Raw genomic sequence first — 14755 nt, forward strand, 5'->3', positions numbered from 1 at the left:
CAGAGTTTTAATGTTACTCATGCTTTCAAACGGAAGATATTATGTAATACTCCGATCACTGAACTCCACCGGCTTTTCATAATCCTGTAATGACCAGGCAAAAAAAAAGCTTCGTGTGAAAGCTATGAACTTATAGTATTTTGTCACGCTAGTTGTCTCTACATCGCGGAAATATAAGACACTGGTAGATATATTGAGGAAACTAGAATTATGTGCAACTTAAGTTAGCGAAGTATGATAAGTTTTGAGCGTCAAACTATAATAAAACTGCGCACAAATACTAGAGCGCATGCAACCCATCCATAGCAGAATTGAAGACTGTTCTATCACCTGCCAGCGCAGCAGTTGAAGCACAGAAATTTTAGGTTGTTCTGGTTTTAGGGTTAGCTTTCGCAGTGAGTTATCTTCCCGCAGGACTCCTGCATCTCGGACGGCTGGCACTTTAACCTTGCTTTCATAAATAGCTTGGGAAAGGCCGTTTCTGCATTGAAGCGAGGAGTACATACAAATTTGAGAGCCTAGGTGAAATCTATTCGTCTGTGTCGTGCGTGATGTGCCGAGCACTGCAGGGTTCGAAACCGCTAAAGTATGGCAATAAAGGCAATCTTGTATTCAACTCTGCATAAATGCGAGTGCCGAAATCGAGAATCGAAAGCCCGGCATCGTACTGAGCATACGAACACATTCGCTTCATGACGAAAGCTGACTGTTTAAGTGTGCCGCCCGCAGTAATGTCATGCTGCCGAATCTGCCACGATTAATTCTACTTCTTTAGGGAGAAAATACGGTGACTGAATGTTACCTCCAGCCGAGAAAGAAGAAAACACTTCGAACGTCCTAATCACCTATTGGCAACTCGCAGCGTGTATCCTCAACCAAAAAAAATAATAGAAGAATAACGCAGCATAACTAACAAAAGCTCTTGCGTTATGCTTAAAATCGTTCTTCGCCTCGAGGCAAAACTAACTATATTCTTTCACTTTTCGTACAGCCATAATACCTATATATCTATACTCAAAGCAAGCACGCAGTCATTCAGGCTGGTACTTCAAGACTGGAGATGACAAAACTGTCCAGATTAAAGCGAACTATATATAGCAGTTCCAGGTATCTCTCGAACAGATTCAAAAAGGAAAAACAAATGACATTGACTTATTTCTACCTTTCTTTCTTTCTTTCTTTCTTTCTTTCTTTCTTTCTTTCTTTCTTTCTTTCTTTCTGAATTATGCCCAGACATCACTGACTAGACTTACGAGAAATACGCCGTAGCTGTAGGAAAGGAGGAACGCGATCGCAAGGGGCGTCTACATAAGGAGTCCTTGTATGGTCGAACAGTACATAAAGCAAATAAAATGAAGCATTTGACGTTTCGGATGCGAATCCAATAGCCTGCCCAGTTAACACCTGTTCGATTCGTACGTTGCATTTCTGAAACTTTCCAATATTTGACCAGGACGAATTAGTTCGATAAACACTACAATGCGTGGAATAGAAAAAAATCTTAGCCATTCTACCCACGTCATTTCTAAACAAAACAGTGTCTCCTGCACCAGAAGATAATGCTCCTGTGGACAGAAACAGTATCTTTTACAATGCAGTTCTGCAGTAAGAGGGAGCGAGATGTTTGGCAGGAAGAGAAGAAAATAGAAGGTCAAAGCGAAAGCGAAACTAACGATCATGCACACCTGTGGACATCGGGGTTGAACATTTGTTCATCTTACTTGCTTGTTTGCTGTGCGAACGCTTATTTTTCAGTGAACTCGAAGGTTTTGCGCGGTTGTCACAACCGGTCTTTTCATTGCGGGCAAATGCGTTTCAGTATGATTTCGTTTCCTAGATAATCAAATGCAACAGGAAAAAAAGGTGCAGGGCATCCTGCGTAGCATGATAATCCGTAACAAAAAATTGCGGCAAAAAATTAACGCAGGGCTGGAGCAGTAAAAGGCTGTTCAACGAGACATCGCGGCAGCACGCTCCGCCAAACACATCTGCCCGATGCGCGTGAGTCGAAAAACTCGGGGGGAAAAAAAGGCCGCCGTGCAGGAAACCGAAGAGATGCCGACAGAGAGCTCCGAAGTGCTCGGCGTTCAGTGATGCAGGGTGACGCTAGCCCGATCGTTACGAAAGCTGATTCGGTTGCAGGAAGTCGTTTTTAAGCAGTTACTTTGCCAAGCACGTCGCCCATTGATTTCGCTCGCCGGCTGCGAATTACTAGTTACGGGTACATTGCAGCCACGACCGCAGCGTCTCTTTCCATCCTTGGGGCCGTGCTCAGCAAGAAAGCTTTTCTTCCTTTCTCCGTGTCAGTCTTCGCAAGTTGACTCGCTTGCAATGTGCGGCGTGCGCTCTCTACAAGGAGACATCGGCTGAATTTGAGCTTGCTCTTTTGGCCCGGCGCAAAAATGCAGTCACCCACAAGCAGCATTTGATTCCATTCAGCGCAAAAACTGGTTGCCGTAGCCTTTGTCATCTAACATTCACACACACACAAAAAAAAGCAAACATCAAATTTTCCGAAGCTATAGGTGCATAGTTGAACTAACTCATTATTAAAATTTTGCTCATAGGAATGTAGTAAATTTGTTAAAAGCAGGCAGATTAAAAAGAATGGGTGCCAGAGAAAGCGAAACAAAAAGGAAAAAAGGTGCTAAACCGAAATCGCGCTTGGTGTAATCAATCCTGAGCGAGCACAACTGTGAGCCGGAACTGTGTTTGATTTATTCGCAGGAATCAATCGTGTTCTCCTGTTAACCCTGTTTTACATGCAAGCGAAGACGCTCGCGATTTCTGCCGCCGAGACGCAAGAACCTCTTTCCGAGCCCTCACGGCAGCTCGAGCGTCCAGAGCGACGAGGTTCCGAGTTGGAAATTATTCGCCGCGACGCACCGCGCTCAATTGTTCAATTCACTCCGTCGCTTGAACGTGAACCAGCGTTGAGACTCTCGTAGAGTTGCCCTACAGGTACCTAGACTTTCCCGTAGGTCGGCCGAGTTGCCGCAGAAAGCATCCAAGTTATGCGGCAAAGCCGCACTTCGAGTTTGCAGGGAACGCTATGCGGTACAACTCGGACGGGGAAATCATCGAACGATTGCCTTCAGCAATCCTATTTCCCATATTTTACCGTGGACATAGTTGATTTACGTTATTATACCGAGTAAAAGACTCGAAAAGCGTGTTAGCTCTGCGGCTTGTCCACATAACTTGGATGCGTTCTGCGGCAACTCGGCAGACCAACGCGAAAGTTGAGGCACTTGTACATCAACTCTAGTCTCTCGTAGAGTCGCTGGATAATTCTAGAGTACCGAGAACCTTTTCCCCGCCCCGCTGCGCCAGCGATTGGTCAACGTAGGTCACGTGGTTTGCCGCCGCCCGCTGTCACTCACAAGCTTCCAAACAGACGCAGCGTGGACGCCTCTCACGGCAATGGCAGTGTGGGGATTCTTGTATTTCGCGCTAGTCTCTCGGGTTTGAAAGAAAAAAGCGTTTCGAGACAACATGCCAGGCTGCCGCGATTTCTGGTGCAGCAGCCGGACAGAGTCGGGGAATACTTTTTTCTCCATTCCACGGGGGAAAAACAACCAGAAAAGGCGCCTTGCCTTGCCGGGAGCAGTTCGTGCCGACAAGAACGCACGCTTGTGCGAAGTAAGTTCGACAGGTTCATGGCAGAAGTCTTGCGCATAGCGTAAAGTGCACGAAATTAGGCTGTAATAGAACAGCTACGCGTGCGGACAAAAGCAAACGGAGCGCGCTATTGCCGGCTCATTTTTTTCACACGATTGTAATTGGGAGCCCTGGTACGTTAAGGAACGAATATGTTTAAATATTGTCTCCGGCTTCTGTACAATGCAAGAATAAAGTGCCGTCATGCAACTCTTTTTCTGGGCTTGGCTACATTTATACCGTGTTCTTCTTGTGTGTTTCTTCATTAAGCGCTCAAGTTGCAGGATTTTCTGCTGGAAAGTCGAGAAATAAATCTTGAGTATGTATTTCACAACCAGGCTAATTATGACTGCCCGTTACCGGAAATGCCATGCGGGACCTTCACAATATACCTTTCAGACTTCGTTTTCTAGTTCACGTCTAATCCACCAAGCAAGCTCAAAATCTGGGACACTATTCAGCCAGGCACTGGAGCATGCTTGTGTCGCCTGTCTCGCACGGAGGAGAATTATTCTCGGAAGATCTTTTCTGAGCCTTTTCACGCTTTTTTAGACGTGCACCACCATGGAAATATTGATAAGTATCAAGTCAGTTAAAATGCTGGACGAGGGAGCTGTGGATGCTTTATTATCCTCGGTACAGCAAAGCAGTTTTGCATCGATGCTCATGTAACACGGAACTAATTCGCTCCAAAGCAAAAAAGGTCACGGAGCAAAAATAAAAATATCAGCTTCTTGTAACCCAGTTGAATGTGATGGTTTACAGAAAAGCATATATGCTCATGGCAGGGGATCAGAATGCGCACGCGGGTTTTTTTCCGTGTGTGTGTGCGCGCGCGGACATGTGTGGCGAGTTCGTCAGCAGCTGCGCTGCCATCGGGAATTGCTCGATATGCATGTTCTTATTGTAACTGAGGAAGGAAAGAACGCCCGAGAGACTTAAGCACCACCAAAATAACGTACTAATAGCGGGGTGCAGGGTTCATCGATAGAGCTCATTGGCAGTGCTGGAAATTTCCTCACGAAAACTGCCGCTCAACGTTCCATACAAGCTTACCTCGTACATTTAGCAACTTCTACTATTTTCTGAGAAGAAATTCAACCCCTTACGGCAATAGCTTATGCAAATGTCCCTGCTGCATTCAAATTTTCGTCTACTTTCAGCTCGCATGTAACCGCGCTAGACGCGCGCTTCGAGCAGCTTGGAAGCTTCATGGGCGCGCCGATCATTGTTGCCAGCACAAGGTGGGACCTTCGCGGTACTCTAAAATTATCCAGTGACTCTAGTCTCTCGAGGCGTGGGGCGACCCTCGTGGCTGCACGCTGAAACAGCGCGTGTGTGCGATGCGCACACTCTGCTTGCCTCTGTACGAGCGCTTGGAGCGTCGCGCTGAGCGCGAGAACGCAAGGTTGCTCCCGACCATTCAGCTGTCAGACGTCAGAAACGAAGCGTTCTGGCTAAAAGGATATCCTCCCCGTGACGGTCGGCGGGACCTTGGAATAGCTGCCTCTATTCCCACTCCCTCTCTCCCTTTCTCTTTTGAACGCGTCGTCTACGGTTCGCGCCCAATGCTGAAGTAGGCGCTCAATGGAGAAGCGCGCGTATTGTAGTTTTCGCGCAATGAAGCGCGAGCCAAATCTGCCTAGCTCTTTCGAAAACTGGAGGGAAAAAGTGCTATGGGCAACTGCAGACGCCGCGGGGAGCAAAAGGGTAGCCATGGCTTTTAAGATTCGGAAGTCACTAGTGAAAGATATTGCGCGGTGCACCGAGCAACGTGTTTGGCAAATGTGAGGCCTCGTCAGGCATCATTACCGCTTGCTGAATTTTCGAATGACTCTGCTCTTCCCTTCTTGCGGTCTGTACTCCAGCGGAATCAGACCTCAGAGTTCGCTCATACTCGCATTTAACTGTAACAAAAGAACTGTAGCGCAACCAAGACGAACACTTCGTCTTGCTGTTCGTCTTGATTGCGCTACAGTTCTTTTGTTACAACATGCACCATCCAGCCCAACAAAAAGTTCTTCTAATCGCATTTAACTGCCCCAGATGAAAGCTAGAGGCTCATAAAAGGTAACCTGGATTATACATGGACCAAGTATTTCTGGAAGCATTCGCATTTAATTATATCAAAACGTCCTTGAGTTGAACGTTTTCCTTGGCTTCTAGACGGTCAATCTAGCCGATTAGTGTTTTTTCATTATTTTGCTGTCCCGATCTTCGTCCTTATCAATACTGATGCTTCTTTTCCTTATGAAACAGATTTGCACCAGGAAAAATAGTAACCATTAGGGACCATTTCTTCCACTCAGTCGCAGCCGACATGAATCCCAGGAAACGTAGGAGGAGGAAGCGTGTGGAACATTCGGCCGAGCACTACAGTTAGCGTTTCTAGCGGCTTCCTCGTTCGTTCTTTGTTTCAGTCACAGGGTAAGGCTGCTCGCTAGCAACACGGGAGGTATAGGCTGCAGCGCGCGACGCCAGCCCAAGGCGTTCCCAGCTGCACAGCCGGGTGGCCTCCAGCGGCAACGGGCTCGATCGCGCTTTGCAAGTGCGCAGTTATAGGCGCTCCATGACGCTTGGTTGCTTGCTGCGGCAACACGTTCCTCGAATCCATCGCGAACGGCTTCGTGTGTCAACAGCCCGTTCTCGAGGTTGCGCAGCCCCTCCTGTGGCGCCTCTCGCGATGCACAAGTTGCAGGTATAACGATTATCCGAGTATACGACTACGGTATTTTGTCTCTTTGACCCCCCCCCCCCCTCCCCACCCTTGTTTGTTTTTTGTTTTTCTTGACGGCGCCATGAAGCGATTACAACAGCCGAAAGAAGTTAATTCCCCTATGCAAGATGCAACGCACGCTGACCAACGCGAAGACGCATTTGCATTGGCTACTATTGCGGTGTCGTGCAGGATATCTGCGTCATATGCGCTGTTTATACGTTCGCGTTTGAAGAGACCGAAAATGGAATTTTGATGTCGCTGTTCAAGGCAACCTTTCCTCAGACTGGCTGCGCCGGTCGTCGCTGTTTACGTGCGTTCACCCTTATTTTTTTTTATTTTTTTTTTGCTCAGGAGCATCGCCATGGTGTCAGTGAACGTTTCGCTACCTTAAATTTATTCGCATAGCTTCATATTGTACAGTTATCACGAGAAAAAAAATGTTTTTTATTTAACAATATTGCAGGCTCCTGCTGGACTCCAAGCAGCGGTGGCCAAAGAAACAAACCAAAACACAGATACTGAAAGGCAAAGATCGAAAATCATGCATGCACGCTTTTCAAAGAGGAAATAAAATCACAATTGGGCTTCTTAAAGCTATGGAGCGGTTTGCAGCTTGTACCGAAGGCATGCTGTGGCGCGGGTCTACGTGCAGCTGCCATTTTTTACACCTTCGAAAATATGGTTTTTGTAATAGTGCGTTATTCCTCCACTCCTCGCGATACGCAAGCACTGCAGATGAAATCATGTTTAGCGCTCAGCCTATCTAAGCGACGAAGTCGCTTTCGGAAATTAGCCGGTGTTCGGGCCCTACACTTTATCGAGATTCCTGGAATACAGCCTTTTAGCTTCCCTAACGCGCGGCAAGCTGTATACACATCGCCACAGCAGAATAACTCGTCATTAAAGAGCGTAGAATTATCCAGTTAGAGCCTTGGTCGAAAGTCTTCAGGTTACATGGTTTGTTGTTCAGCTGTGTAGTCGGTCACCCCTTACAAAAATGGTCTATAGACACTCTATAGACTTTTTAGCCTCTATTGCCTTTCTATAGATATTTCTTTCTGTCTACTCATAGTCAATAGACAAAAGTTTACAAAAATTGCATGGCCTTAAATCTATATAGATCTATAGACGGTTCTTATCTATTAAAGTCTACCGACTTTATAGACAGAAGTTTACGGACAGTCTATAGACTGTCTAAAAAAAATTTTTGTAAGGGACGTATGCAGCCCTTGAAGCTATACATCTCTGTAAAGTGAGAAGAGCCCCCGGGTCCTGAAGACACCTGACTTGGAGTGTACCATTCCTTATCAGGATGTTTTTATCAGCATGCCGTCGCTGAGCAGGAACAGATTATAAGCTTTTCTCTCCAATAATGGCGCTGTGGGAATCCTCCTCGGCCTCCGTGGACGAGACATGGGCACGATATTGTGCCATTCGTCTACCGCCCGTTCGAGTTGTGTCGAGTTTCCGCGTCGCTGTGATTTACGCACACAGCTGCCGACCACAACGGGCTGTTTGTTTGCCGGCAGCCAAGGCCTTCCTACCAGGAAAACGCTCATGTCCCGATTCTAAGCACGTCCTAAAAGGAAAGGACATCGCGTCTTCGAGGGTCGCCGTGTGCCGGCGACCCTCGCAGACACTACGGAAAGCAATGGGCACGGGTGCTAATGCCCTGCATCCTGTCAGTGGATTACGGAGCTCGGTCGCATTGATGCATGCACGAATTAAGAGTAACGCAGAAGCTTGCGTTGGACACTCGAGTAACCTCGAAGTGTACTTAAGGTAAGGTCACGCGAGATGCCATAGCCGAGGACATTGACATAATTAAGAGCGCAGCCGTCTCCGCAACTTGAGCCCTCCCGCAAGCACAACCAACGTGCTGATTTCTGATCCCCTTGCTTCCTCTAAATGCAAGTACAAGCCTCGGAGGTAGAAACACAACACGAGAAAATGGAAGCAGTAGGAATGGTTTACAACGTTAGACTTTCAGGACTTTTTACAACTAAATAATAAGCAATACGTAAAGCCGTTTTCCGCGTATGTTAAGCGACCGGCCGGACACAAAGTGTAGTGTACCAAAAAGTGTGGTAGTTGTAATTAATCTTTGAATTACATGAAATCAACTGATAAGCTTAAAGTCATTGCAGTTGGGGTGTATGTTCATGTCGGGAGCATACAGTGTTCCTAAGCTACTTCGTCAGGTACAATTCTCGTAGCACGCCTGTGTTCCGAGATATTCCGCTCTAAATTTAAAGCTGAAGCCACGTATTCACCCACGCGAAAAAGTGACGATCGGCGCTAAACTCCTCCGTGGTATGACGCAGCTCCGTCGATTTTCTAGCTTCAGAAATAAGCATCGTACCACAAAGATGTAATTAGCAACAACTAGAGCTAAGAACAAACAAAAATTCGTTTATGGCACAGTCCCCTGGCCTCTTCTATCCGTGAGAAGCCTGCCGTATCGTCTTCATTTTAGGCGGGCCGGAGTGCTTTCTGTTCATTCACGCGAGAGGATAGAACAGCATGCTTCATGGTGCTCTTCTATAACTTATAACCCGTCATTAATCCCGCATTCCTACTGGCAAGCTCGCGCCCTCGAGTTCACCTTGAAAAGTTATCGCGACCCACGAAACCTGCTGATTATCTACACACTCGCAAAACGTAGTGAATATCTTGGCCACCCTTCTCATTGGTGAATGCAAATTGTTCATTTCGGTCTCAAACCCATCGATCTTATGCAACACTCAAGACGTGCGTCATACGCCTTTCGACATTTAGCTCCTCTGTAATACTTCAGGCTTCCTATTTATGAACCCCTTTCGAATCTCCGGAGATTACGAAAGCGTCCTGTTCGCACTCAGAATAACCACGACTGCGAGGAGTGGAACACACTCTGCCGAACAAGCCATGCCCCAATCCGCCCCCCCCTCCCCCTATCACAGACAGACTTCTTTTTGCTGGATAAAAAAAAATGAATTCGTTTTATCCCCAAGACCGCACTTTGCTTCACGCTGATTGAGTTCCCTCAGCCATAATCTCTTTAGCGTCTGAGGGATAGGCTTTCATTTTTCATTCGTGAGCGTACGGCAGAAAAGCAACGCGTGCAGAAAAGCATGTGGGCGGTTGCGTTGTGTAAACACAAGCCCGCAGCAGAAGTAATGAGCGTGTATTCAATGCACGCCGTGTACTGCGGAGCTGTGGCATAGCAGGCATTGTTAACGCAAAAAAAAAAGAAAGAGACGCAGGCTTCTTTCGTAATCAGCCCCTTGGAAGTCTTGTCCCCCTAGTGCAAAACGTCCTGCGACTTCCAGCGTCCACACGCATGGGTGGCTCTGCATAACGGCCTTGGTGGCTCCCCAGGCGTTTCCTATAGCGGGTGGCCAGTTGCGTCATTCTTTTCATTAGTATTGCCGCTTGATGCTGCAGTTTAGCAATCGCGAGACTTGCTGTGTGCGCGCGAGGGAAAGAGTTATTCACGGAAGATCGCTTTAGACGCGCATGCCGTGTATAACAGACGCATTTTTTTATGCCGGCAGCAAAGCAGGAGCAAAAAGTGTGTACTCTTAATCGTTCGCTCTGCGTCATCGACACTTGATTTAGATATGCGGGCTCGTTCCTCTCGCGAAAAGACTCTCCTCGAGGAAGCTGGCATGATGCCTGTATCTAGGAAAGCCGACAAGGTAGACAGATGACAGCGAGAAGAAGGTCAAGGAACGCACGAGAAAAGTGAGGTGAGACGAAATAAAGTTACACTGACATTGTCGATGATTCAAAGACGAATGATCGTCGAAGTATACTGAGAAACAACGTAAGCTTCCCGTCAAGTGCGGTGCCATACTTATGATAGACCTTCAGCAGTCTGCCATTTTCATGGGCGGTGAAGTTCGCAGGTCATCTTCTCGATTTTTTCTATGGACACTTGCCGATTTCCTCATTTGTGCTGTGCAAGGAAGACTTTTGTCGGCTTAGGCTGATTAGATTACTGCGCGCAGCGGACTAACCTCACTTCCTTTTAAGCGTAAAATAACGTCAACTGAAAAAAATAAAAGTAAAAGCGTTTTTATTCACGCTAACGTATCATAGACGCTACACTGTTAGTCTTAAACACGGCGCTAAGCAACAGTAATACTACAGTTTCGAACATTCTCATTCTTCCTTCGCAGAATAATTCGGTTAGAAGAGCGACTGATCCCGCGAGGATGGATGCTATAGTAAAATATAACTTAACAACAAAAATGACGGTAGTTGGTAACAGTGGGCCATGGTCAGCGGCATCCCGTAGTACTCCTCTGACCAATCGCAACAGTAAAAGCGTTCAGCTTTTTTAATATTTGACTATAGATAAAACAAGCCAGAGACATCAATATTCTTGACCCTATAATTTGATCTGGTGGTTAGCTTCTCTGTTAAGGTAACAAAAAAGTTTAAATAGCCGACTATTTTTTGTCACGGTGTAATTCAGTGCGGCGGTCACTGCAGACTTTAGTTGTATCCGACTGTAGAACATCGTCGCCCTGTCCGCTCATCGCGAGCATCTTGCTTGCTCTCGTCACGAGTGAATGCTTCAACTGGCGTATTATATCGCGAGGAAAGGTCATCGAGGCAGCACGCCATCAAGGAAGAGAAGTCATCAGATGGAACTATTCCGGGCCCCAGTTTCTTATATTTTAATTTACCTACTGCGCTCTATAGTTCTCCCCGCTCGTTTACGACAACTGCGCGGTCTGTAATGCGTTCATTTGTTTGCATTCAGGCAGTGTCCCCGCGACATAATGAACTCCGTGACTTCCCGCCCAACGAGCGGAGGCGGTGGGGGGTCTCATTTAGACGCGGCCGCTCGCCCAGTTCCTACGAGGGCCACTCAGCGTCCGGCGTAACGACGAGTGCGATCGTTCCTGCAGCGTCGCACAAGACGGTGGAGTTGTTGCGTGTTGTGGCGCACGCCGTACCTTCCTCTTTCCTCGTACACGAGTTGGCGTAATTTTGTTTTATTCTTCTTGTTCCATCAGCGGGCTGCTCGGAAGAGGGATCCTCCTGCTGCGGAGGATCCCATTTTCCTCGGCGGCGTTTTGTCGTGCACGATCGGCGTCCAAAAGGAGACGTTCGCAGCGCTCCCCATCGACGACGACCCGCAACAAGGCACGACCGCTTAGTGTTCCGCCGGAGGGAGCCCCGGAACACTGCTCCATGTCTTCGCCGCCGGAGCGCTATGCTCTCACGACGCCGAAGAATGGAAAAAGAAAAAGAAGAGCGCCACCCCCGAGCGCCGAGAGAGAAAGCGGGCCAGGAGGCCCCCGAAAATAGCCCATGTCGCTACCGGCGCATCGCGGCATGGCGACGACAGGAAATTGGGAGGAAATGCGCGCGGCTACGGCATCTGGACGGCGCAGGCCCACCGTGTGGTGCGTTTACATGGCGCCCCGGCAGTGCCTTGCGAAGAAAAGCTACGAGGAAACAAAAGGCTGGAAGAGGTTAGGGAGAGGAGGGGGACCGCGCGCGTGCTGTGCGTGCGTGCGCGAGCGCCGCCGCCGAACAGGAAAGGAACGCTCCTGTGACCCAGATCGGCGCCTGGAAGCCCCCATCCGACCGGGCCGCCTCTCGCTTTCGGCCGGGCTGCTGGAGCCGCAAGGAGGACACTGGGACCCAAAGGCTTCGGCCCTGCCCCGCCAAGAATCGGGGCCGCCGCGCGAGGGGCACTCCGTCGCACGGCCGCGGCGTGGGCTCCGGATGGCTCCAGAACTGGAGCGAAACACCCCACGGGGGAAGCTCTCGGCCAAAGAACCGCGGTGTGCTCAGGTGTGTGGCGCGCTTCTCGACCATCGTGCAAGTCGTGAGAGCAAAGTGCCAGTCCCGGAATGGGACGAATACCAAACCACGCCCACCGTGCTGCGCACCTGCCTGTGTTGAAACCATTTCTATGGGTTCAGTTGTGCCCGAAGCTCGCTCCTATCCATCACTGCGGTTCCCTTGCTCGAAATCTTCGGGCTTCTTGGTTTACCTTGGCGCCATGTAGTGGAGAGCTCATGGCACTCCTGAAGCTCTAAACGTCTGCACGGGTGCGGAGGACCCTCGCCGTCACATTCTCTAGAGTTTTAGGGGTACCCACAGAACTTCACCATAGGACTCAAAAGCAAACCCGAAGACTTTTAACCACGGCTGTACAGCCTTGGTTACAAATCACCAGGCGAGCGCCCCTGGAGCTTCAAAGTGCGGAAGGAGCGAGGGACAGAGTCGTTCTCCAAAGGTCTGAAGCACCAGAGCTACAATGCCAGCCGCAGTGCACTGCCCAGCAGCAGCCACGGTGCAGTGGGGTTGAAAGTGACGTAAATGACCAATGACAATCCGCTACAGCACCGGCGATTACCCTTATTTGTTCGCGATATAGCACTCAGAGCAGAAATGAGGCACAGCTGGTGGCAAGTATGGCTACAATAACCTAAAGAAAGCGAGACGTTCGAACTAACCGCGGCATACCCTCCTCATATCACCGCAATCGCAACTTATGCTCAGTCAAGAACAACATATTAGCCTGCTTTGTATCAGTCGCTACAACCAGGCACTCCGTTTCCGCTTCGATGCGAGCATGCCATGTGACACACAGCGCTAGCTTAGCGGGCACCCAGAGAATTCGGCGCTTCTGTGATCCAGTGCCCGAGCCCGGCTGTATACGTGCAAGGCGGCGCGTACGAGCTCGGTGAGAGGACAACGCTCAAGAATCTATAGCGTGCCGCACCAGTTCCCCCTCACTACAAAAGGCCGGCGCGAGAATTAATGGAGTCGAAAATAGCTATCGAGCTATAGCTGCGGGGTGGGACCGGGCTTATTAGAAAGGAAAATAGAGCCTCTGATCTCGGATGAGGATACGACCTGCCGGCAGTCTTCACTGGCAGGAAGACTGCCCGTAATAAGGAACTACCGGCGTCAGACGGGTTCGCTGACCCCCCCCCCCCCCCCCCCCCTGCCGTCGCAAGCAGCGCCACTGGAGCGCTGCTGTCGTCGTCCGAACAGACGGTAAGCAACTCGGCACACATGTCCCGGCTCGACGACAGCTGAATAAACGAACGGACGAGACCGGAGGGCTCGAGAAAGTTTGTAGGGACTAACCCATTGCCAGCACTTTATAAGTGGAAGTGGTATCTCCGCGCAAGCGGGTTCACATTTCTACGAGCTATGTGCTTCGTTAAGAGGTGTTGCATTTCTACGTAACAGCATGTAGCCTGACAGCACCGAAGTCGCAAATACAAATGGTCCGTCATAGTGCAACTGGCACTAAGAAATGCATTCACGCGACCCGTGATCCTTACTTCACAGCGCACATTTTTGTTTTTCGAGAATTTCACAACAATGCGCAACCAGGGCGCAACGTTGCCAGCGAGGTTCCCAGTTGTAGCAATGTGAGCATTCTTTGGTTGTATGCTCCCAGAGAGGCTCCAATCTGGTTCTGGCCAAAATTAGAGCACTCTGCAAAGATACGATGAAGACGACTTCTTTTCAGCCTGCTTGCGGATACACTGCGACTAAGCCCAAAGCAAGCAGTTCAAGCTGCCACTAAGACTTCAGGGACTGACGACGTCTTGTCGCCTGCAAGCGCCGTGCCACGTGAGAATTTTTTCTCCATACCGACTAGTCCTTTTGCTATTTGGACATTTCTCAGATAACAGAATGCTTGCTGGTTATGAAGACTGCCGTGATAAAGAGTGGGGAAAAAAATACTCGTGAAAACACTTGGCTTTCTCATTGCCTACACGCTTCCAGCCATGCGCGCCAAGCCGCGCACGCCGACCGTGTCAGCAGTGTCGCGTCCCAGAAAGCTGTCATCGCTCACCTGAGCAGCAGCTGCTCCGCGACGTCTGCAAACCTCTTCTCCTCAAGCGCGCATGGAAAAAACGGCTGCCTGGTCGGCGGCAACTGCCGAGCCGCGAACGAAGGCGGGGAACGCAGCCCGCTGCTTTGGCGCTCTCATGAACCCGCTCCCTTGAGGCGTCCTCCTCCGTCTGACACACGTCATCGTAGGGCACACAACCACCGCCAGTGAGAAAGAAAGGAGGCGAGTACAGACGAGAAAAAGAAAGCAGAAAAGGTGCGCAGCCGGTGGCAACCGGGACGAGGTCGTCGATAATTCTACTCCGTATTTTCTGCACGCCTGTGTGTCTTTGGGCAATCGGTTCATTATTTAGCGTGCGGAGAGGGCGGCCCCGTATAGACTGCCTCGAATCGCCCCGGGCATGACTCGATCTGGTAACCCGTCCTTGACCGGTGGTGCTCCGACGGAGGCAGCTAGGAGCGTGTCCCCGCGGATTCCACAAACACCCCCCCACCGTACTAGAGGCAGGGGCCCAACTGGCCCCTCTCCGTGCCCAGCCATGGCTTCGCCCA

General features: G+C 49.5%; 1 protein-coding gene across 6 annotated transcripts in view; it reads right to left on the minus strand.

Annotated features, from left to right (window-relative positions):
* The window catches only part of LOC144113626 (uncharacterized), a 46962-nt gene that overhangs the window by 9358 nt on the left and 22849 nt on the right, over window positions 1-14755 (minus strand). The window contains exon 1 of one of the 6 annotated variants that reach the window (XM_077646792.1): window positions 14205-14372. The exons of 4 other annotated variants lie outside the window; for them this stretch is intronic. The gene's annotated coding sequence lies outside the window, so the exon portion shown is untranslated. Of the gene's footprint in view, window positions 1-14204; window positions 14373-14755 lie in introns of those variants that run through there. One more of the 6 variants, XM_077646793.1, reaches the window with a different exon arrangement.

Source organism: Amblyomma americanum, chromosome 1, assembly GCF_052857255.1.
Source record: "Amblyomma americanum isolate KBUSLIRL-KWMA chromosome 1, ASM5285725v1, whole genome shotgun sequence".
Lineage (NCBI taxonomy): Eukaryota > Metazoa > Arthropoda > Arachnida > Ixodida > Ixodidae > Amblyomma > Amblyomma americanum.